The 16,739-nt window shown below is 45.0% G+C and overlaps 1 protein-coding gene across 1 annotated transcript in view; it reads right to left on the bottom strand.

Moving 5' to 3' along the window:
• zbtb47a (zinc finger and BTB domain containing 47a) overlaps positions 1–16,739 on the bottom strand; it is a 34,523-nt gene that overhangs the window by 9,005 nt on the left and 8,779 nt on the right. The gene's annotated exons all lie outside the window — the stretch shown is intronic.

Raw genomic sequence — 16,739 nt, 5'->3', positions numbered from 1 at the left:
AGTTGAGTAATAAGAGAAAGCCGTGAAGCTCCCCAGCAGCCGAATGCTCGTCATTCGCAGTGTAGCGGCGCACGTCAGCATATCGCTAAATAACCTAAACAGCTTAAAACATCAAAACTACAGAACCAAGCTGCCCCCCAATTGACAACTTCGAATGATGTAACCTTTTAATATTTTAATCTCTTGAAATAATTCATGAACACATGTCCTTCATGAATATAGAGCACGCGGGCCAGAGGTTTCTGTGCTCCAAACACCAGTCACCCTGAGAATAACTTCTTCTTTGTTTTACCTTAAGGCTTCAGTTTAATTATGCAACTTATTACCAACATCGTCTGCCTGTCGTTTGCCGCGGCACTGCGGCTCTGCCCGAGTGAGACGGTTATTAATGCGAGTCACTTTCTCCTGTCATTCAATACAGCGCAAGCCAGGGACATCGACTCGCAGACTAGCCCAAAACGAACACAAAGAGAGGGAGAATTTATAAGTTCCGTAACCAAGGAAACTAAAGAAAGCAAGCTTAACACTTGGGAGTGAAACGGCAGGGCCCGATTCTCAAGATCATTTCCCTACCTGAATGTAAATGTCAGAATCTCTGCTTGTCTGGGGCGTGGAGATGAAAGCCCTGGAGGAATGCACTCAATCAGGAAACCGTGCATTTATTTACAATGGCGGCGGCAAACAAGCCGCCGGGAGATTAAGCAACATGGCTGTAATAAAAGGTGCCATTTTCCAAAACGCCAAATCAGTCAGCGATTCTCTTCAAGTGTCGTAATCTTTTAAATTCATATTAATCTGTACAAAATGGAGGGTCCGTTCCAAGGCTGTTGACGCAGTTCTCTGGGAAGTCCTTTTTTGTGTTAAGGACAGATTAGAACAAGATGGGAAGATATCGTCTCACTTTTGCAGCATTGATTACATTTTGAGAAGCTAATCTGACAAGGTGCAGGTTTTCGTATATTATCGCTGATCTTAAATCGACACAGAGGACATATTTGAATGTTTGCCCCGAGCACTTTTCGTGAAAAACGAGCACAACTGTGCTTGAAAACAGGTCACATCCGTTAAATATAGTTAATACCAGAATTAATATCATCACCTTTGGACTCCAGTGTGATACGATAAAAAAGCTGAAATCAACGCCAATAACCCCAAAGAAAAAAAATATTCCTTCGTGTCATCAACGCATCAACACCCTTTATAAAACACAATGATACAATGAGACACCCCAGCGAACACAAGAGGCTCTGCCCCACCCCACGCCCCCCAAAACCTGCTCAATGCTTTCTGCTCTGCGTAAAACGTCCCATACCTAGCTGAATGCTCTCCGCTCCTCAATCCTTCTACCAGTTTCCCTCTAATGCTCGTACCTGCTCCCTCTCCCAGGCGTTTCTCCCAGTCTGTCACGTGACCCGCAACGGCACCTGCACATCATAAGTCACATCCCCAGCAATAACAGCTAGTCTCCCTGGGCCAGGCAAATTTAAACTGCACGTACAGTACCAGTCAAAAGTCTGAACACATCTACTGAAAAACATACGTTTCTTCAATTAGATAACAACCCCAAGCACACGCTGAGGTAATGTGGTAAATATTATATTTTTAAATAATGCGAGTGCTGTCACAGCTGACCTGGCTCCCGATCTCTCGACCTAAACCCCACAGAGCTGGCTTGGGATGAGCTGGATCAGAGAGTAAGAGCAAAGTAGCCAACTTGTGGAATCTCCTTAAGGACTGTAGCAGTAGCATCCCAGGTGGCTACATCTGGAAGCTGGCTGAAAGAACGGCAAGAATCTGCAATGCTGTCATCAAAGCAAAAGGGGCTGTTTTGGAAGGGATCACCGGAGAACACTTTTGAGATACTGAACACTTCTCTAGGTCATTGCAATATATGACATGCATTACTTCGCTGGCTCGAGGCATTTTACTATAAGACGAATAACCAAACTGTAATAAAGAAAAGCATTGTGTCCAGACATTTTTCTGGCGCTGCGTGTGAAATACTGTATTGAAACTTACAGGTGCATGCACAGATACACAAGAAAAAACAACTTATTTCCTTTTAACAACTTCAACTACGAAACATATGGTATTTCCATAACTCTCTAACAGACGATCAAGCCAAAGTCGTGCCACAGCATAAAAAGAATTGTAATCTCCAGAACGACACATCCTTACAATGCAGGATGAGCCACGCTCTGATTTTAAGTCATTTTATGGTCCTACTTACCAAGGGGCTTTAATTTTAAGTCCAGAGCAAAGCATTACGGTGCTTAGAACCTCGCCGCCTGGCTAAATGAAAATCCGCTACGGAGGAAGACAAATCTGCAGCAAAAGTTGGGCTCATCCTGCAGTACTGCGAGGAAACAGATCTTTATACCATGCCTGGGAAAGGCCTGTGGAAAGCAGAGGAGGCACTGGGGTCCAATCCGCACAGCCTCTCACTGGGTACAACATCTGCTCACCAGCCCAGAAGCACGGAGACTGGGGTTTCACAGGGGAGCACCGCGCTGAACTGTCAGTTAGTCATCAAACATGGAGCCGAGGCTTCCAGCTCCCTTGTAGCACTTCATAGGAAATACAGGGGAAAAAAAAAAACATACGCACCGCACTTTGATGCCTGACAAAAAAATAAAAACAGATGGAAAAGACCTCCGCTTCCCTCGCCTGGGTTTGTATCTACAGCCCCAATTCTCTGCTTCTTAGGATGCCTTTAAAAGACAAGGAGGATGCCAGACGACCTTTGGAAAAGCAAGGAAAAATAGATACCAGACTTCACAGCATAATAAACACGCAGACTGTTTGGATAGCTGGAGCACACGGAGAATTGGACCATGGGATTGAAATGCAGGAGTGACCGTGAAGTCCAGAAGAGCTTCATCCCATTCAGAAGGACCCTTTTATCTACACCGGCCAGCTTGGCACCATCTCAGCGACGCTACGTCAAGAACATACCGCTTTTGGCCTCTGTTTTTATGTGGCGCTTGGACGGGACTTTGAGGAAGACGTAGGCCGTAAAAAGTCAACGTGTCGGAGAGAGGCGACCCCAGCAGAGTGCGTGCCGAGGCGCAGATACGCAGAAAACAGGCAGGGCTCCCACGTAAAATCGAGGAATATGGAAAATGAACAGCGCAGCGTCTACATTTCAAACTCGACCAGCTGCAGGAGGTGCGCTGTAAACCATGTGACTGCGAAGCGTGATTAACAGGCCGACAACCTTGTAGGTCATAAACTGGGACTGGAACACAGGTACTGAATCAGAATCACTTTATTAATCCCCACGGGGAAATTCTCTTACATTACAAAAACGATGTCTCCAAACAAACAAACAAAAGTCTAACGATACCACAGCCAGTCCACGAGACAGGAACCTCAAGAAAGCAGGAGGTTTAGGGAACGTGGCAGATTTCGCACGCCAGAATCTCGCTCAACAGCAGTACGTTCGTAAAAAGGAACGGGATGAGCGTTAGCAAAGAGAAAAATGTAATGTAAAAAGAATGTACTTATAGAAAGTTAATTTAATATGCAATTTTTAATACGCCTTGGCAGTAATGATTATTACTTAAATCACCTTAATGTAAAAACACTGTCGGCTGCACTAACATTATGTGCTATCTGGATGTTCTTTTCAACGTGTCATTTTTTTGTACTGTCCCATATCTGAAAAATCTGTCACTATGGTTGCACGGGCAACAAGGTAAAGCTACCCCCCCCCTTTCCTTGGTTCAGTGGTGCGAGGCCAAAAACGCTCACTTTCGCAACCACGGAAACGGCACGGCGCCCAATGAAGACGCGCTGCGTCGTCGGTGATTCAGAGATCTCAGATTCACACAGAGCTCCTATAAACCCCGTCCAACGACGTGCGCGTACCAAACAGAGGGAATCAAAGGAAGTATTCATATCAACCCTCCCCAGCAAAATAGCTGTACTATCTGTTATTTCTTTCTGTTCTCCGCTGCAAATCTTTCCACTGGGGAGAGAGGGAGAGAGAGAGAGAGAGAGAGAGAGAGAGAAATGTTTACATATCTTCCCCAGTGAAATAGAAAGAAAGATTCCTTTACCTGTAACTTATAACGATGGCTAATCGTCATATTTTATTTAACATGACAGGATCAGCACTTGCTCCCACATGTGACCACATAAATTTCGAATAATAAACTACAGGTGCCAAAAAAAAAACACATAAAACGAAAAAATGAGATAAAAGGGGAACTTCTCCTCCTTTTATACACCTGGGTGACACTTGAACACCTACACACTTGGGGCTGTGTGGAAAGGAGAGCAAGATGTCATGGCAGCAGGCTCCGAACGCTATTTATAAAATAATAAAGCCACGTGTAGGTAAGAACAGTGACCGAAAACGTTTTACTTGTTCAGTGCTCCCACAACTTTAAAGTTTGAAAAAAATAAATGCAGCGTACAGGACTAATTAATGTGCTCACAAAAACGTTGGTGACCTGAGACTAGACATGTACTTCAGCGCTGATGACTCAACCGCAAAATTGGATTATTTTCTCATGCCGAGTCTCCCTGAAAACCACAGATACATGCTCTGTCACCAAACAACAGGTTTATTTATACTAAACTAGCAGTCATGACTAAAACCGGATTAAGTTTTGAATTGACTAAAAGCGTCTGCTGCATGCTGACAGATCTGATGTGATATAAAATGACGTTTTTTTCGAGGTTCTCATTGATCCTCATGGAAAGATCGTGATAGTCTATGGCAGGGGTGGGCAGACATCCAGAATGGGCTGCTGTAAATGCGGATCCTCTCTGCAGCTCATCAGTCCTCATACCTGGGTTTGAACAGCTGACCTAAAGGTCATCCCAGAATCCTTCAAACACACTGGTTCTTTTGGGAAATGACTGCGCACCCCTGTAGGGCACTGGAGTAATTGACAGGTAAGTCATGAATATCGGACTTGTTACAGGTGTTTGGGGGGGGGGGGCAGGGGGAGGGCATGGAGATCTGCCCTCACGCAGTCTTTCGGACAGTTGCAGTTTCTATAGCAATACTTTAGGCCCCCTGTCTGCAGTGTAAGTACTGTCTGAGGCCAACAGGGGGCACCCCAAACCTCAGAGCCTCCATGCAAATGTGCGGTTTGAGGGGCGCTAAACAGCACCGCTACCCTCAGATGGGATCACAGAGCAACCACGGTACAGCAGGGCACACCTAGGACCCCAGCGTGCAACACTAACATCACCCATTAATAGTGGAAGTGTGTGGAGCCTGACGAATACCAGTGGACGTGGTTTCGCAGCCACTCTCAATAAGACCAATGTGCTTCCTTTACATAGATAACAGAGAGCGAGGTCCATTTTCCTTGCTCCAGCTAATTCTGCTACTTGCAATAATGGAGGGGAATTTTAAAAGCCCCTGACAAGAGAAACCCTTAAAAGTCGATCCTCGTTCGAGTGCAGCACACGCGGCGAGCCGCCTAAAACCACTATAACAGCACCGTCACTTTAAGGGACCAATTTCCTGGGCCAGCATATTGTTAATGAGCAAGGCAATCAGCTGACCCTGCATCCATAAGCAATGAAGAGAACTGCAAACCAAATGCATTTCATATTAATGAAAAAAAAAACCCACGTCAATTGAAATTTGATCAGAATAACATTCATAACCAATCAGAGCGTCAGACCTTGCTAATTCCTCCCCTCCGTGTCCCAACCGGTCCCGGAAGGTAGGTGCATTGATTTGAGAAAAGACTGGCCCAAAACGCTTCAGATTCAACTTATTATGTTAGAACATACACAATTTTTTTTTTCATGAAAATAAGGTATGTTTCTTTTTACCGACCTATGTCTTTATTTCTTTCAAAAGGACCTCATTCAAAGTATTTGTTGAAACGCAACGTGATTTTTCAGATTTTACAGGGGATATGCAGCAAAACCCTGCAATCAGTGATGTGCAAATGAAACAGCCATATCTCAAAAACCCTTAAAGATAATAACTGGGAAATGTTAGAGTCTTCATTTGGCGCCAGGAAAAAAAATGTTTCTTTCAACCTATCCTAGGTATGTAGTTTCAAGCAGGCTCCTCCAGTCCTCTACATTAGAAGGACAACAGCACTAGTAAGGACTTTACATTCCTTGACTGAAAACACAGGAATGCAAGAACAATGAACGTGTGGATGAAACACTGAGCAGATGGAGTGTGGTTCTGCTCTGGGTCTCACCTAAGAGGATATTCACCATGTGTGCCGTTTGTGTGTCCACACTGACACAGGTGTAGCGTTTCTGCTTTGGAAACATCAAATCCTGTCACACTCACACACACACACACACACACACACACACACACACACACAGCACCCCACCGATCCCCTGAATCAGCAGTAACCTTCAGCAGGGACCTTGAGGTGGGCTCACACCTGGCAGCGGCGCCGCGGTATAAAGCACGAGAGCGGTGAGGGCTGCGGACAGGAGAAAGAATACCCCCGTTAACTGCCCCCGGCGTCCGAGGGCAAAAGCCTCAGAACATGTGCTGGGATCGCGGAACCGTCACGCCGGCGGGTCCGAAAGGCACCCATCAGACCCAGGATCAGGCCGTCCACTATCCAGGGAGGACCTGGAGCGCCGGGACACCGCTGCGTCGCATCCAGGGGGATTCGACAGCGGCAAGAACACCCGCTAACAGCTATGCACTGTTAGGGAATCGCTTCACAGTGAGGTTTGTGGCGGCAGGATGGAGGCACGTCTATCCAACCAAAACCTAACACAAAATACAGAAGCATTTACCAAAACATCACCGCCAGGGAAGGCACAGAATGAAGCCAAACGGATAATCACACGAAAATGACAATCCTTTCTCCAACATTCATCCAACAGCGGGGGTGGAGGGTGGTGGGTTAACATATTATCAAAGTCGGTCAAAGGCGCCGTAGAGCAGGGGGAAGTTAGGATCATTCCGGGGGCCCCCGAGTGACAGGGACCCTAAAAAAAAATGTAAAAATCAGAATAGAAACGGATTGGTCTGGGTTGGGGGCCCAATATGAGGTGCGTTCAGGGGGCCTAAAATCTCTAAGCATGGTGACCTACATTTAAAATGCGTAGAACTTGGCAGTTATATAACTGCATGCTGATACAGACTTTGGGTGAGGGGCATCCAGAGTTTTATTTATATATATATATATATATATATATATATATATATATATATATATATATATATATATATAAAAAAACGGAAATGAAACAACTGATTTTTCCACTTACAACGACCTTTTCGCTGCAAGAATCGTCAACACATCATGGGATTAACCTGCTGTCACGCCCCCTTAGGTATCAGCGGCGCACGGTCACACAAGCCCGTCCTCATTTTCCCAAGCAGCTCTCCCATCCCGCCATGAAGCAAACTTGAGCGATTTACTCCACGAAGCACCGTGTTTAATTACACTGCTGTACAGAGCTCCAGCTTTCACTTAGGGCTAAACAGAGCCCATTAAGCCCAATGAAGCACATGCCAGTAGCCCCCCCCCCCCCCCCCAACCCCCGTAGCTCAACATCCTGATTAGAGGGCAGTAGCATTACTGCATCTCCCCATTTGCTGGGAGGCCTGATATATGTGTCTGAGAGGACCATGGCCATGCTCTGATCCACCAACCACCAAACTAAGTCTTAAGGTGGCCACATACTTCAAACAACATCCGGCCCAAACGAAATCGAATGAACCTCGACAGGAATAACATGTCGCGTAAAAAACGCCGCTGGCCTCTCATCCATTACACGTCTTGGCACAACCCTAGGAGGCGCTGAATGTTTTCAATACCGAAGAACAAGGCAAGGCAAGTGAACATATGGTGGCAAGTGTGTGAGTCATTTTAATAAAGGAGACGACAGCTTGTTTAAAATGTAAGTTGCTCTCTTTATTAACAGCCACTATTGGTTTAATACTAGCAGTGGCACAGACAAGGAAGCCAACAATTTTCAAGATACTCACGCTAATGGAAAAAAATGCATTTACTATTAACAGGAATACACAAACATACATCCATCCATCCATCCATATTCCAAACCGCTTATCCTACTGGGTCGCGGGGGGTCCGGAGCCTATCCCGGAAGCAATGGGCACGAGGAAGGGAACAACCCAGGATTGGGGGCCAGCCCATCGCAGGGCACACTCACACACCATTCACTCACACATGCACACCTATGGGCAATTTAGCAACTCCAATTAGCCTCAGCATGTTTTTGGACTGTGGGGGGGAAACCGGAGTACCCGGAGGAAACCCCACGACGACATGGACATGCAAACTCCGCACACATGTGACCCAGGCGGAGACTCGAACCCAGGTCCCAGCGGTGTGAGGCAACAGTGCTAACCACTGCACCACCATCCACAAACATACATATTAACCTACAATATTTGTGGTGTGGTACAAGGCCTGCCGGTCCCGCTGACCAATCCTGTGGTGTCACATTTATGTCAGCCAATCATGGGCAGCGGGTGGGCCAATCATGGTGGGTATTGGAATAAAAAAAAAAAAAAAAAAGTTTACCTCAGGCATCCTGCACAGACGTCACTGTGGTAATTAAGCATTATGTCATGTCATACTGTCAAAATGACATTGATTCTGCCAATGTCGTCTGAAGTATATAGCTAGCTTTATACCATTAATGGACATAGTGGTTTCAAGGGGAAATAAATATTCTGACAGGTTGATAGAATATGGGTGGGTTTGTCATTGCTTCACAAAGACTGAAATACCAAACAAAAAAATGGAAACTTCCAAGAAACTGGGAACTGGCAACTGAGGAAGAATGCTTTTGTGTGCAATGTGTTGTTTTATTTCTTATAAGTTATAAGGCATATAAGGAAAATGAGAGACCTGGGACAGCTTGTTAACCAGATGCATGGCTGCACAATGTACAGACGCGGAAAAAATTAGGAGACCACTCTGTATTTTTAAATACATCTGCATTCTTAATCCTGGATTAATTGTGGTTTTGCTGGCAGAAGGCTACGCTGAGAAGCAGGCTGCTTACAGGTTCCATATTTCTAAGACAGCAGTACACAGGAAGAAGGTGAAGCAGGAGACACTGGGTAGAGGTCGAGGGCAGAAACGACTTTCTAATGCCAGAGATGAATGTTTACTTATACAGCAATTCCTCATGAATCGTAGGATGACATGAAGTGACCTTCCGAAGGAATGGGAAGCATTAAGTTCAGGCGTGAAGTGCACTGCTAGGACAGTTCATATCAGGCTCCTAGAAGCAGGACTGTGCCATAAAGCAAAGGAGCAGCGCTTCATCAATGAGAAGCAGGGAAGAGCCAGGCTGCAGTTTGCAAAAAAAAAAAAAAAAAAATTAAAATAAAAATACATATTATTCACAGACGCACACTCATAAGTTGAGAAATGAGTGAAACAAAAACTGTGGTCTCAATTTTTTCCACGGCTGTACTTAATATTTCGCGATCACAGCAACAACCTGAAAGGCATTAATTTGATATCACTTTCCTTCCCTTGAGCTCCCCCCCCCCCCCCCCCCCGATTATCTTCCACTTTCTATGGGGTAAAAGCAGCATATAGAGGCCGGGGTGCACACACCTCAGAAGTTAAGTGCGTCTGATCTTGATGTCACTGCTGCTACAAGCCAAGAGACCTCACGGACCGCAAGTCGGGACTCAAGCGAAGTGCCTTGAGGAAAGAGGAATGTACCTGCCTGTAAGACGATAAAGACGATGCGGACAGCTGACACTGCGCAGTGTCATTTTTCTTCAAACTCCATTCTGAAAGTGCTGATCTTTGGGAGATATTTAAGAGAAGTTTTCAGACCTAGCTTCCAAAATGCCTGAAGATTACAAACTCTGAAGGACAATTCCATAAAATGATACAAAAGAATACAGCCAGTGAAGAACACAGAGCAGCTTAACAGATGCTCATTGAAACCACATTGAGATAGAACATCCAACAACTACAATGATCAATTATATGCTGTAATGACAGCGATGGCGATTAGAAATACACTAAATGGACAAACGTTTTGGGACACTCTTCTCAATCTTTCAATTCCAATGTTTCATTCAGATCTATTGCTGTAGGTGTATAAAATCAAGCACCTAGCCATGCAGTCAGGTTTACAAACATTTGTGAAAGAATGGGTCATTCTGAAGAGCCAGGTGAATTCAAGCATGGTTCTGTCATAGGATGCCACCTTTACAATAAGTCAGTTTATGAAACTTCTTCCTTGATAGATATTCCACAGTCAATTGTAAATGGCATCACTGCAAAGTGGGAGCGTTTAGGAACAGTAAAAACTCAATCATGAAGTGGCAGAAAACGTCAAGTAACAGAGCGGGGTTGTCGAGTGCTGAGGAGCATAGTGTGTAAAAGTCAACAGCACTCTCATGACTCGATTACTGCAGAGTTCCAAACTTCCTCTGGCATAAACTCCAGCACAAAAACTGTGGGCCGAGAGCTTCGTGGAATGGGCTTCCATGGCCAAGCAGCTGCATGCAAGCCTCACATCACCAAGTGTAATTCCAAGTGTTAGATGGGGTGGTGTAAATCACATCACCACTGGACTCTGGAGAAGTGGAAATGTGTTCTGTGGAATGATGAATCACACTTCCATGTCTGATGGAAAAGTCTAGGTTTGGTGAATTCCTGGAGAACATTACCTGTCTGACTGCATTGTGCCAACTGTGAAGTTTGGTGGAGGAGGGATAATGGTATGGGGGTGTTTTTCAGGGGTTGGGCTAGATCCCTTAGTTCCAGTGAAGGGGATATGCTTAATGGTTCAGCATACAAAGACATTTTGGACAATTCTATGCTTCCAACTTTGTGGGAACAGTTCAGGAAGGCCCTTTTCTGTTCCAGCAAGACTGTACCCCAGTGAACAAAGCAGGGTCCATGAAAATGTGGTTGGGTGAGTTTGGTGTGGAAGAGCATGACTGGCCCACACAGAGCCCTGACCTCAACCCCTTCGAACACCATTGGGATGAACTAGAACAGAGATTGCGAGCCAGGGCTTCATGTCCGGTATTGGTACCTGACCTCACAAATGTTCCTCTGGATGATTGTTCTGGAAAAATTCTCAGAGACACATTCCAAAATGTTGTGGAAAGCCTTCCCAGAAGAGTGGCAGCTGTTATACAGTAGCTGCAAACGGGGGACCAACTCCATACTGATGCCTATGGGTTTAGAATGGGACGTCATAAAAGTTCCTATAGGTGTAATGGCCAGATGACCCAATACTTTTGCACATATAGTGTATCTTCTATTATTATTATTTTATAGGAGTTTGGTCTAACTAAACTACTGAGGTGCTTTGGCCCCAGGAATGACCTGGCTGACGTGCCATAGACTTAGATGTTATTAATCTCACTGATGTTACACGCTATAGACATGCCACTGTTTCAGAAATGAGCCTGGTCTTCGGTTACAAACAAGTGATCCATTTATCCTACCAAGCGAAGCTCATCCACAGGAACCATGGCGTGGCATCACAGTACGAAACGCAGCGGCGGCAACAACAATAGCGTAGCGGTCAAATATCCTTTGCCCATTCGAGGACTAACACCCAGCCATAACATTCCCATTGACTGCCTATATACCTGTATGACCCAATTAATGACATGCGCCGCCCAGTGTACACAACGAGAATTACAAACAAACCTGCCAGCAGCATTTGGCTTCAACAATTATTGCTTAATATCAATGTTCATCAGTAGATTTTTAAAAATTCCAAATAACCTACATAATTTACCCACATAAGCACTGGAATATACAATATTCTCTGTTTTTCATGTTTTTTTTTTTTTTTTTTCTTGTTCCAACTTAATTCAGCTCAGGTCAGCCTGTATAAGGAACCTTCGCCTGCCAATGAACGCCCTTATGCGCCCCAAATGACCAAAAACTGCAGCAATCCTCCCAGCCGCGGCTGTTATTAGCCGAAGCCTTCCATATACCCAAGAACACCCAGCTAACATTGATAACATTCGCCGGAAATGCAAGACGGCCAACCTCAAAGTCTGACTGATTAAATTGGCTACTTTCAGCAGACTTTGAAGTCAAACGTAACGTTCAGCTCATAAATATTAATGGATCACAAAATGGACTTTTCTGCCAATCAACTCCAGACACCTTCTTGATCAGCCCCTCACTGGGAACCAAAGGGGATTTTCTAGCCTAGCACCACTCACCTGTCCGGATTTTGCAGAAGTGAGTGCAGCACCTTGAGATTTTGGAAAACAGGCAGTCTGAGCAGGCAAAAAGACTCACAGAAGTCAAACTAAACCGTGAGCTTGCCTTCTGTGTAATTAAAGCCTCGATCCCATAGGGAGAGAGTTATAAGCCCTATCATGCTGACTGAATTAAGAGATGGTACAGACCACACAAAATACGGAGCAGATCCGGGACCTCATATCTGGAGCCATGGTCTGAAGACTGCAGATTATTCTACTGGACAAGGTTTCGCATGTGGGAGTTTTACTTACAGAAAAATGTTCAGAAGGCAGAAGGAAGAATGATTGGTTTAGACAGATAGCCAATCAGATTGTAGAGGAGGTGGGTCCAAGCAACTAGAAGAGGCAGGAACAAGACATCTGATTGGTTGGTCCTGCCTCCTCTAGTTGTACTTAAACATTTTTTTGTTTAAGTACAACTCCAATGAGCCAAGGTTCCGGGGGCTGGTGGTGGATGGAACCGTTACAAATTTTTTGACCCTGTTATCAGCTGCATGGTCCTGGCCACAAACTCATCAGAAGCATATGGACAAACTGGTAAATGACACCGGACTGGCTGAGCTGTGCATGTGAGATATGAGAGGTCAATCATTTATATGTTAATCCAGCCAGGTGACCGGCTCTTATGGAACAACGGATGAGGACGCCCTTAATGAATGCAAATGCATTCATTTAGCTTGGTCTCTAATGGTTTAACCTATTAAGTCTTTGAATAACGTGACTGCTGGCAAGCCTCACTCACCAAGTCGTCAAACAGAAACGCAAAGACATCCCGTGCTTTGCACCGAGTTTTTTTGTACGGCTTCACCTGTGATTAACAAGCACTTTAATCCTGATGCGTAAAAGGCTGATGATTTTCAGTACTGTCTCTTCTCAACAGGCGGAGCTGTTGAGTACTAAATATTTTATAAGCTTTGAAGGGGAATGTTAAAAACTTGGCTACACTTCTACAATACTCAAAAAGGTAAGGTGACCTCACAATGTGGCCAGCAGGGAGTGCCGTGTTTAAGGATCTAGAGCAGCATTTCCCAAACTTCTCCTGGGAGACCCCCAGACAGCTCATGCAAAAATGTGGACTGTCTGGCAGGGAGCTGGGAGGGAGCAAAAATGTGGACTGTCTGGCAGGGAGCTGGGAGGGAGCAAAAATGTGGACTGTCTGGCAGGGAGCTGGGAGGGAGCAAAATGTGGACTGTCTGTCAGGGAGCTGGGAGGGAGCAAAAATGTGGACTGTCTGGCAGGGAGCAAAAATGTGGACTGTCCGGCAGGGAGCTGGGAGGGAGCAAAAATGTGGACTGTTTGGGTCCCCAAGGACCAAGGTTGGGAAACACTGATCCAGAAAATAAGAATCTGCAGTACCAGAACTGAAAATGGGCCTGCCTCACCGGCCCTAGAAAAGCTATGTTCTACTGTTGAGAGCTTTCAAAAAATGAATAAGGCTTTCGCTTAAAAATGCCAAGTGACAATGCAAGTCACATGACCTGGCTTTCTGTGCTTTGGGTATTGTTATTTGTGGGAAATCAGACACAAGTGCTGAACACAAACTTCCTGACAGAAAGGCTGCTAGATTCATAAACTGCACATCATGCAGGCTGCAACAGCTCCTTAGCCTGTCTCCTTTATAAGAATTGTCTGAATTAAGAGTAATATCTAGCTGTACTTGACTTTACATGCGTACTTTGCTGATGTTCAAAAAGGTTAACTGATAAACCTCAAAAACTAGCCATTCGATCTCTATCTGCTGATCGATTTCTTTGCCCCATTACAAAAAGTGCCATATTGGTCAGATTGGACCTCGGTGGTTTTTTACGAACGAGAAGCTAATTATAAGAAATTATTGGGTGGGAAAAAAAACGCAGCATTAAATCTGTGTGATTTATGGAAACAGGCTCTGCAGAATGGCTGCGTAAGAGTCATAAAAATGTTTAGGACAGCGCTCATCATTTGCAGCTCAAGAATTAAGTGATGTTTAAGTGTCTTTTTTTTTTTCTTGAAAAGCAATTAATGGAGAAGCAGAAGGACCTTCGACAAAAAAAGAAAAAAAAAACGGGACTTGATTAAAATTCAATCATCTTCAACTTGCTCAGAGCCAAATACAGCAAGTACTGTAGGTCACACCTTTCACATAACACCGGCTGCCAGGCCTTGGTGAACTCAAGTTGTTCTCTGTACTTGGCACCGCTGCCCACCACAAGATTGTATTACAGTTAACACTGGCAGCTCGGATTCCCCCCCCCCACCCCCACACCATCCCCAAGCCTTCCTGAGACGCCTTTCCAACCCACAGCACAAAACAACACTCTTGTTACCTGGCACGTTCCCATCACACAAACGACACAAAGATCATTTCAAGGAAAAACTAATTAAGGAAACAAACCCCGCCCCCCTTCACCATGGCGGCCATCACAAAGGCACGGAGCTACATTGCCTTTTTCACTCTGCCTACCACTGGACTCATCTCTTGATAACAAATATGCGAATAATGTAGGGCATTTTGACCGGCGCGCAGGCCCCCCCCCCACCCCCCCCGTGACTCCCAGTCAAAGTCAGTATAAAGGAGGATGAAAGGGGTGGGGGGAGGGGAGGCACTGGGGAAATATTAGCAACGTAAAACCGGCTGAGTGAAACAGCAGCCCAGTCTGGACTGGAGCCCTGTTTGGCCGCGGACGCTGCAGACCTAAAGCGGACGACATATTTCCCGAGTCCAGCTGAAGTCTGGGTGTGCCGGCTCTACGGAGTGAACGGAATACGGAGGGAGGACCGGAGATCCGCCAAGAAAGACGCGAGGGGAAAAGACTATGATAGGTCAAACATTCACACGTCTCAAATTACTGTTATCAAAACCTTCAAAAATAACGTTATTTAAAAAGCAGCCTGCGAATAGGCTGAAAAGTGAATATTACTCACTACAAGTTACGACCATATCAATAGCATGTACAATCCTTTATTGATGTGGAAAAAAAAAAAACACAAAAGGTATGTCGTCTCTGCACAAGTGTTAAGAAAAGTCCAGCTGCTAACTATACCCCCAGTCAGAATAAGCAGCTATCTAAGTATCTTTTGATTAGCACGCCGCTAATGTGGAACTAGCATGCAGACAACTGTGTGATACGATGTATCAGGTCCGCTTGGCTCGGGAGATCTGTTGCCTGATGCCCTCCGCATCGTCATGGCAGCGCAAGGAAACACATTCAGCCCAGTGCGCAATAATCACAAGAAGTTCCAGCAGAAGCAGAGGTCCTCCACAGTCCGGAGCTTCTCGTAAACGAACAGCCGGACAGCATATGTGGGGAGGGTGTCGAGGCAGTCAATGCACGATTTAACCGTCCTGAGCGAACAGTCACAGAACCTCAGAGACAAACTGGTGCCACGATGGTACGAGGAGGCAGAACCTAAGAGCGACTCACAAAACAGGCTGAAGGGGAACTAATAACAACCAACGTAAACATCCCGAGCTTAAACATAGACAGTTTAAACCCCATTATTTTCTATATTGGAACAACTTCTCTCTCTCTCTCTCTCTCTATATATATATATATATATATATATATATATATATATATATATATATAAAATTTCTTTTCCTTACTTTAATTTATTGTAAGATTTTTAACTTGTTGACTTGTCTTAATTCTATTTTTGATTTTCGTTCAGGAAATTTTCGTACATTTCACTACATGTTGTACTTGTATAACCATGTATATGACAAATAATGAATCTTGAACCTTTAAAACATGTTTCAAAGCCAATGGGTGCGACCACAACTTGCCAGGCCAATCCTAATCCAACCACTCCCTGCCGGAAAATAACCTAAATCGCTTAAATTTTCTTCTAAATCTTCATGGACCTGAAAAATTCTGTCCGAAGTTGCTGCCTCATAACAATGCCAAGAGGCGATGGCCCCGGTTATTTTAGTCAAACCGTCATTTGTCTTACTTTGAGGCAAATAAGATTTGGCTTCATTTAGTCACTAAAGTGAATACTATGTCCTGAAGTAAATCTGACTCAACTCCTCTGGAAGCTCTTGGAAACCAACCAGCATCTCCTCTCATCAGATCTATAATGAATCACTCTAACCTTTCTATCAACCTCGTCCTCTGCAGACCACAGGAAATTCAGATTCATGTATATTACGTTTCACGTACTATCCTTACATTTCGCAAATAAAGGGTAAGAATGGGGAAATCGGACTGCACTTATGATAAGGCCAGAGATGTCAGGGAAGGAGGTTCGAAATGGAGAGACGTCGTCATCAGCAATGCATGATGGTCTGAGCAGCTCACCTGTCTTCCAGATGATCACATCTTTGAGCCCTTTAAAAGTAAGATTGGCTGCAGGTGTCTCCTGCGACCGGCGACCGTCAGCTTTGAGGTCATGTCCTTACTCCCTGAGGCACCACTACCTTCAAGTTCAAGCTATGTTCTCATCCTCCGCAGCACCTCCTGACCTGTACATTTGGGCCAGTAATCTGATCAGCGACAGACATACTTCATCTGCGGCTGCATGCTGGCTTGGTTGGTTATTGGCAGAGGTGGAGATTTCAGGT

The sequence above is a fragment of the Brienomyrus brachyistius genome, chromosome 4 (assembly GCF_023856365.1).
Source record: "Brienomyrus brachyistius isolate T26 chromosome 4, BBRACH_0.4, whole genome shotgun sequence".
Lineage (NCBI taxonomy): Eukaryota > Metazoa > Chordata > Actinopteri > Osteoglossiformes > Mormyridae > Brienomyrus > Brienomyrus brachyistius.
Note: the sequence above shows the minus strand (reverse complement) of the source record. Positions and strands in the feature narration are given on the sequence as shown.